General features: G+C 40.9%; 1 long non-coding RNA gene and 1 pseudogene across 2 annotated transcripts; one reads left to right on the top strand and one right to left on the bottom strand.

Annotated features, from left to right (window-relative positions):
• The first annotated feature begins 4,670 nt into the window (after positions 1-4,670).
• LOC144373335 (heterogeneous nuclear ribonucleoprotein A1-like) lies at positions 4,671-5,706 on the top strand (annotated as a pseudogene).
• A 3,061-nt stretch (positions 5,707-8,767) lies between these two features.
• On the bottom strand, positions 8,768-17,646 carry LOC144373334 (uncharacterized). Of its 2 annotated transcripts, none has more exons than XR_013433053.1 (3): positions 17,480-17,646; positions 10,345-10,472; positions 8,768-9,039 (listed from the first exon to the last, which is right to left on the bottom strand). It is a non-coding gene; the product is annotated as an uncharacterized LOC144373334 (long non-coding RNA). The 2 variants fall into 2 exon arrangements; XR_013433054.1 differs by lacking the exon at positions 17,480-17,646 and adding an exon at positions 10,998-13,139.
• Positions 17,647-17,904: the final 258 nt, after the last annotated feature.

The following is a 17,904-nucleotide window of genomic DNA, read 5'->3' as shown; positions in this document are numbered from 1 at the left end:
TATAAACCTGTCTAAGAGAAAGACAGTTTACTGCAACACAGTCTTACCTTTGAATGGTTTTTCTGGATTATTATACAATTCAGAAGTTGAAGTAGGCCTATCAGGAGTAAAGAATATGAAGGATCCCGTATGGGCAGGCACTTAAGAAGATCAGGGTTCTCAACCATCAGGAACTAAGCAGAAGGTGCCAAAGGTGTTGCTGCTGGTGTGCAAGGATAGCAAGACACCAGAGGAAAGGGTCAAAAGATTTCAGTCTTTAAACCCAGAGCTGGAACTCCTAGCACTGTTCCTCATCCTGGCCCCGGTCAGCTGCAGGTCATCTCACTGTGGGTCATGGACACCAGCCCTAAACCTGGGGGAAAATCACAGAAAACTGCCTGGGCTCTAGAACAATAGCCAAAGAAAGCCTGGACTCTGTCCTGCCTTTCTGCCCCTTTTGTTCTGGTGTGTGTGGGGGGGTGGAGGTCGCTGGCTACAAAGGATGTGATAGTAGGTCCCAGCTCTGTCAGTTTATGACTTGGGGACAGGAATAGTCTCCACTGTTAAGATCTGACAGGACACTCCATTTGGCCAGGGCAAATTCATCACTGGGACAAAGCAGTGTTCTTGCTACAACACTATCCCATAAACTAAAAGCCTGGGGAGTCTGGCAGGACAAATAACTGCACCCAGAAAAGAAAAAGACAGAAACTAAGGACAACCTGTGTTTCATAGGCAGCCTCTGCAAAGGGATCTTCAAGAATTCCTAAAGAGAAAAATGGAAAGGGCTTCTTGCATTGCATATCAGTCTGCTAGTATAAGAAAAGGCCCAAATGGAGCCTCTGGGTACAAGTGACAGTGGGGAACTCACTTAAAGTTGATGGCATTGTGATAGTGTTCATGGAGACAGGTCAGGCTCAAAAATGTCATTGAAAGCAACATAGGAGAAAAAGATTAAATCATAATTATTGTATATGTTGGATTGTCCAACCCTCTCCTGGGATGAAATTTGTTATGTAAATTAAATGCACAGATAACATTCATAAGGATTGTTTCAGAATATGAATTTTAAAAAGGTTCCCAAAATAGTAAAGATAAAAGAAAATTACAGGTATAGAAATACATTTTTTAGTATGGAAAATTAGAAGGTAAGAGAAATGTTTCTGAATGAGAAAATATTTTGTCTGGTAAAGTAATATTCTTGTGCTAACGTCCCAGATTAAAGGTGACAAAACTAAGGATGTAAAGTTGTGAATGTCTAAGTAAGTTACAGAAAGTTTGGGGAAGGGGAAGGTGTGTGTTTGTTTAATTTGGCTATAATTTATCTATCAAGATAATTTTATTCTATTTGTTGGGCTTGTGGAAACTAAGTCTTAAAGTAATTAAGGTTTGTATCTTTTTGAAAGTCTGAAATAATTACTTTGTAACTTGTTAATCAAACAACTGTTACTTAAACCTACCAATATAGATGTCACCCTAAGTATATGTGACTAGGTATAATGTATTCATTATACCTAGTCACATATACTGAGAACTATGGCTATCTAAGCCTTGTATAAGTATTATGTAAAAATTTATAAAATGAGGAGCTGGGGTTGTAGCTTAGCAGTAGAACAGAGACCCTGGGTTCTTTCCTGAGCACCACATAAAAACAAAGAAACAAATAAATAAACAAACAAAATAAAGGTATTGTGTCTACTTACAACTGAAAAATATTTTTTAAAAGTTTATAAAATGAAAGTATATGCAAGTTTACTGGCAAGATAAACACTAAGTGCTCTCTTTTATACATTGTATCTGACATTGAAGGACCATGCTCTCAATTGAAGACCTGTCTTATATATGTTTGCTTTGAGTAAGTCAATTTCTTATCATTAACCCTGTTTCCTAAATGTATAAGAAACTTAAGGCTATTGATTTTGTTAATCCATACAGACCTGTGATTACTGTTACTATACACTCTGGATTCTAAATTGCACTTTAAAGTTAAACTTAGTTGAATGCAAAGCTTTGCAAAGTTAGTGTTCTCCAAACTAAAATTATGTGTAGCAAAATCTCTTATTTGTATAAAAATAACAAATTTGGTTGGTATTTATTCATGTAATTTGAGGTTTTATAGCTGTATCAAGTAACATTTTGAATAAGTTATATATATAATTTGGTGTTAATCTTCACATTGGAATTGGAATTTAAATACATTTTTGGAAGCTAATAATGAGAGTCTGATCTGTTTAAAGGTGAAATTGTAAAACAGGGATGCATTTTGCTGCTTTTTTCACAAAAAGAAAGTTAAAATTTCTCTTAGTCTTTGTTTAATTTATGTTTCAGATGTAATGTTGTATTGTGTTTTTTTGTCAGGATCCCCATCTTACCTGAAATAAGAGTCTGCATCCCACCTTACTACATGTTAGAATGGCTGCAAAATAGGCTAGACTTGAGATCATTTAGAGTTGTGATAGGTGGGATTATCTAGAGTTTGATGATAGCTCCAGTCTGGTGGGGGCCAGACTGGTTGGCTGGGCAAGTTGATAGCAAGATGCTCTCACACCCTCTTACAACCTTCTGACCAGCTCCATCTGTCGCTGGACACTTCAGGACTAGTGGTGCTGGGAAACTTGGCTCTCTTCAGCATTTCCAACCAATGCTTCCCCCAGGCAAAATGCCCCTAGTCTGTGAAGTTTCACAGGATTGCCTGGACATGAATGACCCATGCAGACCCACTCACTATCTGACAGATAAGGATGTAAGATACCCCAGGCTCAGCCATGTTGCAGTCCCAGAATCTGAACACCATTTCACCTTGCAGAAAGACCATGAGGGATGTGCTCAAAGGAGGGACCCTGCAAAGAATTGGCAAGATGGTGGCCACCAGCACTCCCAGCAGGAGGACCTTAGGGCAGCCAAACACTAGGCACCCTGGCATAGGACATCTAGGTCTTGGCTGGTGTCCCCAGACAGAGTTGGCTGCACCACGAGGTGAGGTGGTGGTGGCAGCAAACCTGCAAGCATCCTGCCCCCCATCCCCCAGGCACTGGCCAGTGTCTCAAGATGGAGATGGCTATGTGCAATCAAATCTGCAGGCAACTTGGCAATGGACCTCTGGGTGCGGGTGGAAGCAGCAGGACTAGTAATTGAAAGTGAGGTCAGGTTGAGGTTTTTGCGGTTAAAACAACAACAACAAAAAATCACTATCAAGGGTGAAGTTCACTGGGGTAAAATTTCATACCTTAAGCACAAGAACATTTGTTTTGAGCCAGCAAAATGTTTGAGATTGCAATCTAGACTACCTGTTAAGAGTGATCCTTCCATTCTACTTATATGAACCAATTTAGCAGAATCACTGGTTTTTGTTTTGTTTTGTTTTGTTTTTACTCTACAATATAAAGGAAATATAAAATATCATTCATTCTCTACCAAGACTTTTTGGTCAGAGTTCTGCAGGGAATCAGAACCAAAAGACTTATTGTAGAAATTGGCTTATGAGTTATGGAGCCAAGAAATTTTAGTGTTTGTCTGCAGGCAGGAGAATCAAGAAAGCAAGGGGTATAATTTGGTTTGAACCAAAGACCTGGGACTGAGGGCTGATAGTTTAAGTCCTGATCTGAGTCATGGAGACTGAGAAAAAGTGAAGGTTTTTCATATCCCAGAACCAGGAAAGATGGACATCTCAGATCATGCAGAGGAATTTGCCCTTACTATGACTTTTGGTTTTGATGAGCCCCTAAAAGGACTGGATGATGCCTGCTTTTACTAAGAAGGGAGACTTTGCTCAGTCTACTGCTTTGAGAGCAAATCTTTGCCAGAATCACTGTCAGAACACCACCCAGAAATAATGTTTTACCAGCTATCAGGGTATTCCTTAGGCAGTGTGTTGACATATAAAATTAACCACCACATTCATTGCATTTAAAAAATTGTCAATTCATTAAAAATTGTTTAAAAAACATAGATGTTTATTTAAGTACAACAAAACATATAAAGAGAGTCCCTGAAGTTAAAAATAAAGTCTGCCATGGTATTTTACAAACAATATTGCTTGCACCATCAAGGTTGTTAGCTTTCCATCACTGTGAGGAAACTACTGAAGACAGTAAACTAAAGGAGGAAAGATTAGTTTCTGCCTCACTGTTTCAGAAATTTTAGTCCAAGTTTGGTTGACTGTATTGCTTTAGGGTCTGAGGTAGGGAAGAATATCCTAGCAGTAGGATCTGTGGCAAAAGAGACTGCTCCCTTTATGGTAGCAATGATAAATAATTTATTCTTTTTGAAAGTAGAGACGAGGGGGGGAAGAGAGACAGAGAAGAGAGGAAAGAGAGGGAGGAAAGGGCCTGGGACACAAAGAGCCCTTCAGAGAGTGACCCAGCTCCTGTCCTCATAAAGTTTTCCTCACTTCTCAATAGCACCATAGTCAATACATGGATCTTTGGGGGACACCCCAGTTCTAAACGATAACAAAGGTCAACTCAAGGTGTGTAGAAATATTTGGTTACACAAACCAAGATGGAAACTGTTGAGATTTCTTGTTCCAATAGCCAGAGGCTAAGTGTATATTTCCACAGGTTAGCGAAGGACATGGCTTATCACATTAACGAAAAGTGCAGAACTGAACTATCACAAATCACAATAAAAAAGCTCAAAGTTGGCTTTTCTGCCCGCGGATGCAGCATAGAAAGCATCGTTAAAGTCTCTTTTCCTGCTGCCATCATGTCTAAATCAGTGTCCCCTAAAGAGCCCGAACAGCTGTGGAATCTATTCATTGGAGGGCTGAGCTTTGAAACAACTGATGAAAGTCTTAGAAGCCATTTTGAGCAATGGGGAGCACTCACGGACTGTGTGATTGTGAGACACCCAAACACCAAGCGCTCTAGAGGCTTTGGGTTTGTCACTTGTGCCACTGTGGAGGAAGTGGATGCAGCCATGAATGCAAGACCACACAAGGTAGATAAAAAAGTTGTGGAACCAAAGAGAGCTGTCTCAAGAGAAGATTCTCAAAGACTGGGGGCCCACTGAACTGTGAAAAAGATCTTTGTTGGTGGCATTAAAGAAGTCACTGAAGAACATCACCTACGAGATTATTTTGAACAATATGGGAAAATCTAAGTTATTGAAATCATGACTGACCAAGGCAGTGGAAAAAAAGGGGGCTTTGCTTTTGTAACTTTGATGGCCATGACTCTGTGGATGAGATTGTCATTCAAAAATACCATACTGTGAATGGCCACAACTGTGAAGTGAGAAAAGCCCTGTCAAAGCAAGAGGTGGCTAGTGCCTCATCTAGCCAAAGAGGTCAAAGTGGTTCTGGAAACTGGTGGTGGTCGTGGAGGTGGTCTTGATGGAAATGACAATTTTGGTCATGGAGGGAACTTCAGTGGTCATGGTGACTGTGGTGGCAGCCATGATGGTGGTGGACATGGTGGCAGTGGGGATGGCTACAATGGATTTGGTAATGATGGAAGCAATTTTAGAGATGGTGGAAGCTACAATGATTCTGGGAGTTATAACAATCAGTCATCAAATTTTGGACCCATGAAGGGTGGAAACTTTGGAGGCAGAAGCTCTGGACCTTATGGTGGTAGAGGCCAATATTTGCCAAATCATGAAACCATGATTGTAATGGTGGTTCCAGCAGCAGCAGCAGTAGCCATGGCAGTGGCAGAAGGTTTTAATACTGCCAGGAAACAAAGCTTAGCAGGAGAGGAGAGCCAGAGAAGTGACAGGGAAGCTAAAGGTTACAATAGATATGTGAACTCAGCCAAGCAGTGTTGGCAGGGCCTAGCTGCTACAAAGAAGACATGGTTAAGACAATACTCATATGTATGGGCAAAAAACTCAAGGGCTGTACTTGCGACTAATTGTATAACAGGTTATTTTTAGTTTCTGTTCTGTGAAAAGTTCAAAGCATTCCACAAGGGTATTAATCTACTTTGTTTTTGGCACCCGGGCTGTTGATTGCTAAATGTAATAGTCTGATCATGACGCTGAATAAATGTCTTTTGAAAAAAAGCTCAAAGTTGAAGTTACAGGATCTTCATGAGGGTCATCATATCCTGGGGTATCGGGGATCAATAGGTGGCAAAGAAAAAGTGGGTGTGGCTGCTGCAATGGACAGGAGAGGGAAAGCAGCTATCAGAATAATCCATCTCTTGCAAAAGAGGGTATAGGCCCATTGTGTCCCTAAAAGTGAAATACCTGAGGGTCTTCTAAATCCTGACTGGATGTGAGTAAGCAAAAGAACCATATATAAATTAGGGGTTTGTTTGAGCCATTAAGGCACAGAAGCCACTTTTCTGGGAACTCCTGGGTGAAATTCCCCAGTTCAAGAAAGCCCAGATCATGCTGGCCCTTGTCTTGGCTCACAGCTTTAGGACCAAACAACCTATTTCCTTCAAGATCCTTGCAACACCAAGAAACAAGCACCAAAACAACCCTCCTACCACATTGAAAACTATCTACTGACCCCCTTGATCTGTACCATGATAAATAAGACAAGCATGGGCCTATTCTTTGTTAGAAGTCAGACCCCTTTGATCAGCTCAATGGGTCACACCTACCTTTGAAAAATATATAACCTTTGCCTTTTTGACTTTACTTCTTGATATATTACTTTCATAGTTTTTGGTGACCTTCACCCTTGTGAGATGGGCATGGTAACCATTACACTATGGTGATCCTCTACTCAAAATCTGAATCCCTCTAAAGCTAACGAGCTACAATTCATTGCTTCATCAATAGCCTTCAGGACAGGAACCCTCTCATTTTCTTAACAACTAAAATGTCGATAGCCAAAGTTAAATGAGAAAAATTCCAAAGTTAATAAAGAACATTTAAATTATGCTTTTTAATGGATTATTTTAATGGATTATTATGTTTGTTAGGGATGATGCTAACAGTAGGTCTGAAAATTATTAGAACAAGAAGCTGGCAATCTGAAATAATTTATGTCAGTGTTCTCATAATTGTCAGATTTCAATGTGGCTTATCCATCCAAGCAGGCCTGCCTTGTAATTAAATCATATAAATGTTTTATTGGTTCTAATGTAATTCCTAAACAGGTTAAATCAAATAAAAGCTTTGATAAGTATTTGTACCACTCCATACTACCTTTGGAGCTCCACTTACAGAAAGTTATAAAAATTCTTTTATTTTTCTGATTTGTAAATGTGTGTACATAATGCTTATGTCTATGTTACATGATATTAAAATTGACTTATAAATCAATAAGCATGCTCATATTTTAAAATTAACATAAAATGGGCCCAAATAGCTTTAATTCACTTGATTTAAAAAGTTTCAATTGAAATAGGGTAGAGAGATAAAAATAAAGATATCTTTAAAATTATTAATTCAAAATTTTCCAGCTGGTTAAATAATTAAGTTGGGGTTCAGAGACAGAATGCTCCCCTAGCACATGTGAGGCGCTCGGTTCAATCCTCAGCACCACAATAAATAAATAAAATACAGATATTAAAATAATAATAATAATAATAATAAAGTTGTTAATCCCTATGATATTTAAAATTTATATCTATTTGCTTCTAACAATTTTCTTTAACAGGAAAAAGATAATTAATACTGTTATCTACATTTGTTTGATGTCTTGTATCTTACAGTTAAGAATAAATACATTTAAGGTAAAGGGGAGTAATTATATGTCTTTATTAAAAGAGGTACTTATTGATTTGCAAGGTTAGAGTGCTAGAATGTCATCCATTGGATGCTAAAATATCATCTACTAAATATAAAAACATCAGATCCTATTAACTAAAATATACTTAAACTTTAGATGTGTTTGTAATTTGGTTAATATAAAATAAGATCTAAACTTCCTTTATTTTTTATGTCCTCATGAGAACCAAGGGGCTGGGAGTTAAACTTCTATCAGGTGTGATTTATATAGAAAGGTTTAAGAAAAATTTCACCCAGTAAAGTAAAAGGCTATAAATGTCTCAGTAAATTAAAACAAAATATGTACAAAATAATTTTCAAAATGTTTACATATAGCTAAATTGGTTACATGAAATTAACACAATCAGCTGAAGTTATTGAAAGATTTTTACTCTTTAAATCCTGCTAAGTTTCTGACATGAGGCCTATTTACCAATATAGATAAGATCTTTTCACAGACCTTTATTACTTGGGCATTCTAACTAAAGGATAAAAGAAATAAGAAATACTGAAAACATTAATCTACTCTCATTCCAATAAAATAATTTTTTATGTCTGTTGAGTTTTATTATTTAAAAAAAACTAGTTTTAAAGGATTTAAGGTATATAAAATTTTGTTTAAACAATAACTGTTATTTTAAAAGTACCACATTACATTCTATATTTCAAATTTTTCTTTAAAAGCTAAACTTGGTTAATATAAAAAAAATCAGTGTAATTATGATAATTATTAATAACATATTAATTGTATCTTTATTTCCCAAATATACACGTCATTAAAGTACAAGATTTAAAAGAACATTTTACTAAGCTGATGTTCTTCAAACAAAAGTTTCTACAACAATAGCTCTTAAACTATATAATAATAACAAATCAATTGGAAATTAATGGTGTTATTTAATATTTTATATTTAAATAAATACGTTATAAAATTTTACGTTACTCTCTACACTGAGAAGTAAACTATATTTCAAAAAGACAATTAAGACACACTGGCTTATTTAAAAGTTAACAATATGAAGTATATAATTTTTTGTGTGTGTATGGTGTTAGGGATTGAACCGGGAACCTTGTGCAAGGGAAGCACTTTACCAACAGTTCATGCCTTGCTTTGAAAATATGATTCTTGCCATTTTGTATTTATTTCTTGATAGATTACTTTCACAGTTTTTATTTCACAGCCAGCCCATCTCTCCCATGGGTACCTTGCCCATGCTGGATATGAACGGAGAGCTGTAGGCTAAGTTAGAATACATGATGACGTACTGGAGGCCTCTGGATTTGTACTTCAATCTTCATCTGCTCTATGGAGGAAGAGCAGGGAGTAGACGGGCAGAAGACCGTTAAGGCCAGTTATTTAACTGAATCACATTTTCAGAAGTTTCTTGGGAGCACCTTTAGAAAAGAAACAGGTGTTACTTCGACTCTCTGAAGAAATTCTATCTCAATTCTTCTGGGTGCTCACCTTGTGATATGTATTTCCCTCCATCCATTACCCAAGGATCCAACAGCCTCTATCACCCTCCTCCCTTCTTTCCCACAGGCCAGAATCAGTTCCTGCCCTGCTATAGGCTTTGGTCTCAGGACTGAAGCCCTAATGACTGGATCTGCTCCCTGACTGGAAGTCTGCTCCTCCCCCGATAGGAGGGTCCATAGGACCTGGGGATGCGGAGAGTCCGGCCAAAGAGAGGGGATATGGAACCTAGTTCCCAGACTTTGGGTGGGGTTGCAGATGACATGTTTCTTCCCCTTCTCCCTCAACCTCTCCTTACCTGGGAGCAGCAGAGCTCTAAAAGTGACTGGCCCTGCCTACTCCCTCCACTCTGGTTAAGTCAGCTGGAGCATCAGACCCCAGCAGCTGCTCAGCCCCACCAGTCTCTGCAGAGGCTCTGCTCAAGGCAGGGGCTGCTGAGCTGGCTCAGGATCTGGAGTCTGCAGGAGGCTGGGTTCCAGGGCCACAGCCCAATCCTGGTGTTGTAGGAGTCCCCAGAGAACTGGCATCCTCTGCCTTCATCCTGAACAGACTCCACTCTGTTTTCAACTCAGCTTCTGGAAATGAGCCTCCTGTGGGAATGCAGCCCTGAACTCCAGCCTTCCAGGTTGGGCTGGGAAAGGCCTTCCCTGTGCCTTACCCTGGCATTAGCCATAGGACCCTCTCTCTCGCTCTCTTTTATATATGAACATAATACCTTTATTTTAAGTTTAAACTCAGTGCCTAACACATGCTAAGCAAGCACTCTACCACTGAGCCAGGACCGAGGTCCCAGGACCCTCTTCTTTGACTGTGGGTATGAAGTCCCTTTCTCTGTACACACTGAATGGAGATACCATGCTGCCATCTTTCAGGATTGGGTATTTCCTTCCTGTGTTCCTGTTATCTCCACACCATGCCCCACTGTGTCCCTCTTATAGAAATCTGGTCTGAATCAGACCTGCATAAGCTAAAACCCTTTAGAATCCACAGGCGACCTTGGTATGGCCACTCCTCTTTCCCTTGGGCCCTGACAGGGAGGATTTCTCAGAACTCAGGGCTGAGCATGGTCAAGCTATTGCTTCCAGTGACTGGAGGCCTGATTCTTCTGTCTCACCTCAGAATGGGAAGGACCAGTCAAGGTACAGACTAGGATCTTGGGAATTTACTTGCCTGTCCTCATTGCTCCCCCATCGCCCCCATCCCTCTCTTCAATCTGCCTACAATACCTGTCAGAAAAAAATTATGATGCATCCTATGATGAGGATTCTAGTGATTAAAGGTACTGAATTCCAGTGATTAAAGGTACTGGCTGAGGACTTCTCAGTGACTGTGTCTGGGGTGGTGGTTGAAGGTCCTGAAATGAAAACACAAGAGTGTTAGCCCTTCTTCAGACCAAAATATGAGGACATATCTGCTTAGATCCTGCTGCCCCAAGTCATTCAGGAAGGCAGATCTCTGCTATGTGGCAGCTGCTGTGACAGGTACTGAGAAGTGAGGGAGACAGGAAACAGGCCATGTCTTTAAGGGGCTCATATAGCTAATGGGAGAAGCCTGGGTGACCATACAACTCATCCTTCCTGGTGGCAGAATATGAGGAGACCCATGAGGATGGTGGTGGAGAAGCTGACATGTGAAGTGATTTAGAGGAATTTCCAAAAAGAGACGAGCACATGTCAGACCCAAAGAATGTGCACTAAAAAAGAGGCATTAGGAGGTGAGAAGGGAAAAAGATAGGAAGACTATAACTATGAATGTTAACCCAGGTCTGACTCATGCTTGATGGATTGTACACACACACACACACACACACACACACACACACACACACACGTAGCAGCATCTCATGTGAATCCCACTTCTTCCCCCTCCTGCCAGTTACCTGTTGGCTCCAACTCCGCCTCCCATTCCTTCAAGTTCTGAATCCAGGTTCTACAGTCACCTATCGAGGACCTGTGCAACAACTCGGTCACCTCCTTGTCATTTTCCCACATTTTTTTCATCCAGTTGGACCCAGGATGTATCTCTCTCCACTTTCTGTTGTCTGAGTCAAAAAGGAGCCACATCTGTTCATTGAAGCCAAACTTCCAGGAGCTGTTGGATTTATGCTGACAACACATCCTGCCCTCCAGGGTGTTCAGACCTGCCCTCATCAGAGAGAAATCATCCTCCTTTCTTAACAAATCCTTTGTCCAACTCAGTACCACCTTCCCTGTTTTCCTTCTAATCTGGCTGTGTTCTGTCCTCCAAAACAGCTATGTCTGGGCTTTTAGAGGGACCAACATCTAACTCTTTTTTTTTATATGCACACAATCAATTTCCTTCAACCAATATCAGCTCTCTCATGTCCCTGGACTATCCTTACATACCTCTGGCCATGTCATTTTCTGCTTTAATGTCAGCTAGTTTCTGTTTTAGTGTATTCCCAATATCTCTCAGTGAGGTTTTCTGCTCTTCCCAGGTGACTGTGGCACTCACTTTCCCTCCCAGGGCACTCAAGGAGTTAACCTTGTCCATGCCACAGTCATAGGAGAAAAAATTCTTCTGGTCCACCTGGGCATGGACTGTACACCATTGCTGTCCAGGTGCTGCCTTAGAAGTCATAGCAAAGGGAGTGAGTGCCTGTGAGGGAAAAAGGCGGGTTGGGCTGGTGAGAAAGGACCCTTTAGGCATCTCCTCTCCATCCCTCTGAAGGGCTGAGCTGGCAGAGCAATAATGGCCCTTCCCAAGCTCTCTGCTTCACCTGTTTAAGGTGAGCATGTTCCCCTCCTTTGAAGTGGAGGGGACAGCAACCTCATGTCCCAGGACATAGCCCACTTCCCCTCTGCCCTTTGAACAATGCCTATACGCAGCAGCACATCACCTTGCAATGGTGGTGCCAGGCCTGCTGTGAGGGAAGGGCCTGCCTGGCAGAGGACGATCAGACACAGGAGAAGGGACTGTGCATGCTGAGTCATGGTGGGTGCAGTGAGGATGGGATCACAGCTGCATTAGAAAGAGTTCATAATTATGGTTCATAGCTTTTAGCTTGACTCTTAGGAGATGGCACTACTGTCCCAGGAGATTGCCTTTTTTTTAGGTTGGAAAGTGATATTGTAATCTGAATAAAATGAAAAATCCATAGTTTGAAGAAAGGTAGTAAAGGAAGGAATCAGAAGCATGTGCTTTGTGGCTCAGAAAATTGTATATGGCAGGTTAGATATACTAGAAAAGCCAGAAAAATGACCAGTCCACTGTGATTTTTAAGAAAGCCTGGGAGACTCTTGTTTATCAAGTGTATTAAAAATATCTAGTATCCAAACCTGAACCAAAATTAGTGGAAAGGAAGAAATAAATAATAAGTTCAGAGCAGAGCACAAATAATAAATCAGAGACTAAAAAGGAGCACGAGAGAGTAATGAAATAAGGAGCTGGTTCTTCAAAGAACTAAACACAGGTGAAAAGTCAGTAGTTAGACAACTAGGCAAAGTAGAGAGAAGACTCAAATTCAGACAAGAAAAGGGAAAGGTTGCAACTGACACCACAAAAGTACAAAGGATCATTTGAGATTATTAGGAACAAAGATACCCATGTTTGTTATTATTTGCAAAAATTTGGTAACCTAGAATAAATGGAAAAATTCCTGAACACTTACACATATATATCTAACCCAGCCAGATTGAATCATGAATAAATAAAAAAGCTGAGCAGACCTATAATAAGTAACAAGATTGAATCAGTAGTAATAGCCTTCCAGAAAAGAAAATTCCAATACAAGAGAGCTTTACTGCTAAAAGTTCTACCAAATATTTGAAGAACAGTTTCTAGTTCTCCTTAAGTAATTCCCAAAAATAGAAGAGAAAGAAATTCTTCCAAATACATTTGATAAAGCCAGCAATTCCATGATACCAAAACCTGACAACACACACAAAAACTAATCCACAGCTATTTTTAAAAAATATTTTTAATTGTTGATAAAACTTTATTTTATTTATTTATTTATATGTGGTACTGAGAATCGAACCCAGTGCCTCACACACGTCAGGCAAGTGTGCTACTGCTGAGCCCCAGCCCCAGCCCCACAGCTAATATTTTTGATGACTAAAGATACAAAAATCCTGAACAAAATACTAGCAAACTAAATTCAATTGCCCACTAGAAAGATTATTCAACATGACCAAGTGGAATGCATCTCAAGGATGCAATAATGGTTCAACACTATCTAATCAATAAATGTAATATCCCACATTAACAGAATGAAGGACAAAACCGATATAATAGATGTAGAAAATGCATTTGATAAAATCAACATCTCTTCATGATGAAAATGCTGAACAACTAGGTATAGAAGGAATACATCTCAACATGATAAAAGGTGTGTCAAATAAGCCATCAGCAAGCATCATATCAAATGGATAAACACTGAAAGTTTTTTTCTCTCAGATCTGAAACAGAAGAATGATGCCCATTTTACGACTTTTAATCAATGGAATTCTGGGAGTGCTTGCTAGAGCAATCAGGCAAGAGAAAAAATGAAGGGCATCCAAACTGCGAAAAAAGGAATAAAATTCTCACTGTTTGCAGATGAACTGATGTTACATTTAGAAAACTCCAAGGACTTCACCCAAAACTAGTAGTGGTAATAGATGAATTTAGCAAAATTGCAAGATACAAAAAAATAAAATTATTAGAGTTGTTATATACAAATAGCAAATCATCTGAAATAGAAATCAAGGAAACAATACTACTTACAATAACTGCAAAAAATATAAAACCTTGGAACAAATTAAAATAAAGAGGTAAAAGATCTCTAAAATGAAAACTATAAAGTAATGAGGAAAGAAATTGAAAACAACAACAACACACACACACACACACACAAATAAAAAGATAACCAATATTGTTCAAATGTCTATTCTACCCAACAAGATCAGCAGATTCAATGTAATCACTACCAAAACACCAAGAGCATTCTTCACAGAACTAGAAAAGACAATCTTAAAATTTCTATGGAACCACAAAGCTCCTGAAGAGTCACAGTTATCCTGCATGAAAAGAACCAAGCAAGAGGAGTTCCATGACTTGACTTCAAAATACAGGACAAAGCTGGAGTAATCAGAACAGCATGGTGCTGAATTACAAACAGAAGCATGGACCCATGGAACAGAAGAGAGAGCATAGAATTCGACCCACACACCTACAGCAGCCTATTTTTGAAAAAGGTGTAAGAATGTACAGTAGAAAAAGGACAGTTTGGGGGCTGGGATTGTGGCTCAGCAGTAAAGCGCTCACCTACACGGGAATGACCCGGGTTCGATTCTCAACACCACATAAAAAAAATAAAGGCATTGTGTTGTGTCTATCTTAAAAAAAAAATTCTCTCTCTCTCTTAAAAAAAAGACATTTTTTTCTATACATGGTGTTGGGAAAACAGGGTAGGGAATTCACAGGAAAAAGAATGAAACTAGACCCCTGTGGCTCTTTACTCAGAAACAATCGACTCAAAGTGGTTTAAATGGGCAGTGGTAAAATGCTTGCTTACCAGGCAGGAGAACCAGGGATTAATTGAAAAAAATAAAATTTTATTTTTAAATATTTTAAGGCTATTGTAATGGGAAAATATTTTTTAGACAAGACCCTAAAAGTAGAGAAAACAAAAGCAAAAACAGATAAACAAGATGAATCAAAATAAAAAATCCTCTGCACATCAAAGGCAACAGTTTTGGGAGTGGAGAAACAACCTACAGAATGTCAGAAAATATTTGCATGTTGTGTATCAGGTAAGAGGTTATATATGGAACTCAAAGAACTTAATAATTAGAAAACAAATAGCCTGATTGCAAAATGGAGAAAAAAATCTGAAGACATTTCTCAAAAGTGATAAGTAAATGGCCCATAGGCACACAAAACTGTGCTCAGTATCACCAGTCATCTTTGAAATGCACATCACAACCACAAGGTGACATCATCTCACTCCAGTAAGAATAACTGTTAACAATAAAACAAACAAACAAACAAAAAGTGCCTGCAAGAGAATCCTGTATATTGCTAGCAGGATGTAGATTCATAGTGAGGGAGAGGTAGGAGGGCTTAGGCAACCAGGGCAAGATGGCAAGGGAAGAGGTTGGGCAGGGCCCAAACAAAGGAGCGTGGGGAGGGTCTTCTGATGAGGTCAACTTCCTGCTTGACCTAAGTGCTGGTGGTCACAAGTGGGGAACCCAATCAGATAGACACTTCCATATTAGCACTCCCAAGCAAGAGATCCAAAAGGGAAACTAAAACAGATGCATGGACAGAGGGGGAACCAATAAATAATATTTAGGAGTTTGTAGACAGGGGAGGAGATAAGAAAAGGAGAAATTCCAGAGACCATCAAAAGAACAGGCCAAAACTCCCACTGGATTCCCAGCTCTGAGGCCCCCTTTTCTCAGAGAAGTCCTCTCTATATCTCTCTCACTTTTGCAATAAACCCACTTCTATCTCAGTTTCCTGTTCTTAGATTCTTCAATGAATGAACACAATGATAGGTGTTTTCTAATTATTAATTATAGGTGGTAATAATAGGGCCACTAGGAAAAACAGTATGAGGTCCTTAAAATTTAAAAATTGAACTAGCATATGATCCAGGAATTCCTCTACTGAGTAATAGCCAAAGTAAATAAATACAGTCTGTCAAAGACATCTGCATTCCCATGTTCAATGTAACACTATTCAAAAAGGCAAAGAAACATAAACAACCTAGGTGTCAATCAAGTGATTAACAGATTTAAAGACAATATGATACATAACACAAACTGGAATACTATTCATCCATATAAAGGACAAAATCCTGTCATCTGCAACACAATTGATGAAAATGGATGTCATCATGTTAAGAGAAGTAAGCCAGAAAGACAAGTATCATATGATCTCACTTTCATGTGGAATCCAAAAAAAGTTCATCTCAGTATTTGAAATCAGATGGTGTGTACAGAAAAAGGGATGGGAGATGTTGATAGATGGGAATTAATTTGCAAGTAGATAACAGTGATAATTTCTGGTGTGCTCCAGCACAGTAGAGTGACTGTAGAAAACTGTATTTTGTTTAACTCAAGAATCTAGAAAAGGGCTGGGGTTGTGGCTCAGTGGTAGAGCATTTGCCCGTCAAGTATGAGGCACTGGGTTCCATCCTTAGCACCACATAAAAATAAAATAAAGGTATTGTGTTCATCTACTATATTAAAACAAAAACCTTAAACTAACAACCAAGCCCTAAGGAGGGGCTCAGGTTCTACTCCTGGACATCTACTCATATCAGAAACAGAGAAAGATACCAACAAAGGGACACATGTAAAAAAAAGAGGAAAGAAAATCCATCTCATTTGAAGTGAAAGTCCGTGATCTCAGAAAACATGAGGAAACAGGCACGCCCCCCCCTTCACAGTGCTCCAACAAAGGATCCCACAGTTATAGAAGTAGATAAAATCACAGATAAAGATAATGAAAAACTAATTATTAAAATGTCCAATGATCTAAAAGAAGATCTAACAACTGAATAAGAGAATAAATGCAGACGAAAGACCATGTCGATAAAGAAACGGCGATATTGAAAAGAAACCAATGAGAATAGCTGTACATGAATGAGACAAGGAATCGAATTCAAAGTTCCCTGGGGACAGCGCCAACGCGTTAGACTGCCTAGAAAGCAGCGCTTCCAGCTTTGAGGATAGGACGTCAGGCCGTGAAGACAGAGTGAATCAGCTGACTACCCGGTGCGCAAAGAAGAATCCAAACGAGGGGCGCGGCAAGGTCCTGGGCGCTGGGCTGTATGGCTCTTCCCGCCGCTCTCCTTTCCCTCACGTGTCTCCCTGCCCAGGCCGCCCTCCTTAGGCAGGGCGCCGGCAGAAAGCCGCTGCCGGCAGCGCTCCCAGCTCTCGGACAGTGACGGACTTTTCCCTGCAGGGTTAGGTCCTCTGCCACTCGCCCCCATCCCCGCAGTAACTGTCTCCGGCATCAGCAAGGAAGCCACCGGTCCGCGGCCCCCGCCCTTCACTCCCCAGCAGCCAGCTCTCCAGACCCCTTCCCTGCACCCTCTCTCCGGCCGCCCTCTCCCCCCACCATCTGGCTCTCCCCCCACCTCTCGCCCACTCCCTCCGCTCTCGCCCGTTCTCCGCGCCGCCAGCTCCACTGCCCCCCGCCGGCTCTCCCCACTCGGCCTCTCCCTCACTGCCCCCCAACTGTCCCACGCGTCTCCACGGCTGTCGCTCCCAGGCCCGCGCCCTCCGCTCTTGCCCGCTCTCCCTGCGGGTCCCCGCTTCTCTCCGGGTGGGCCAGGGAGGGAGAGCAGCGCGACCAGGGTCCCCCTGCCTCTCTCCACCTTCCCCGCCCTCCAGCCTTGCTTCTTGCCTGGGACTGGCTCGCGGGGCTCTGGGTCCGAGGGTTCCGGGCACCCCGCCTCTGCGTCCTCCCCAGGTCGGCGGGACGTCTGGACTCCGTCGTGCTCCAGCCACCACTTGGAAGCACTTGCCGGTCCCGCCTGGTCCCTTTCGAGGACTCCGAGCTTGCTCCCCATCCGGCCTGGTATGGGGCTCCTCCTTGTGGCCAGAGGAGAAGATGGACCGGATCTCGGGGCCATGGCGCCTCACCTCGAACTCCTACCAGCTGGGTGTTCTGGGGGTGGGCCGCTAGGCGGCTCCTGTCCTGAGGCTGGGGATAGGCAAAGCGCTGCTCTGGCTAAACTTTGATAGGTGGCACAATACCTTTATTTTATTTGTTCATTTTTATGTGGTGCTGGGGATCAAACCCAGTGTCTCATGACTGGTAGGCAAAAG

Source organism: Ictidomys tridecemlineatus, unplaced genomic scaffold, assembly GCF_052094955.1.
Source record: "Ictidomys tridecemlineatus isolate mIctTri1 unplaced genomic scaffold, mIctTri1.hap1 Scaffold_36, whole genome shotgun sequence".
Taxonomy (NCBI): domain Eukaryota; kingdom Metazoa; phylum Chordata; class Mammalia; order Rodentia; family Sciuridae; genus Ictidomys; species Ictidomys tridecemlineatus.
The sequence above is the reverse complement of the archived record's forward strand: the minus strand, read 5'-3'. Positions and strand labels throughout refer to the sequence as shown.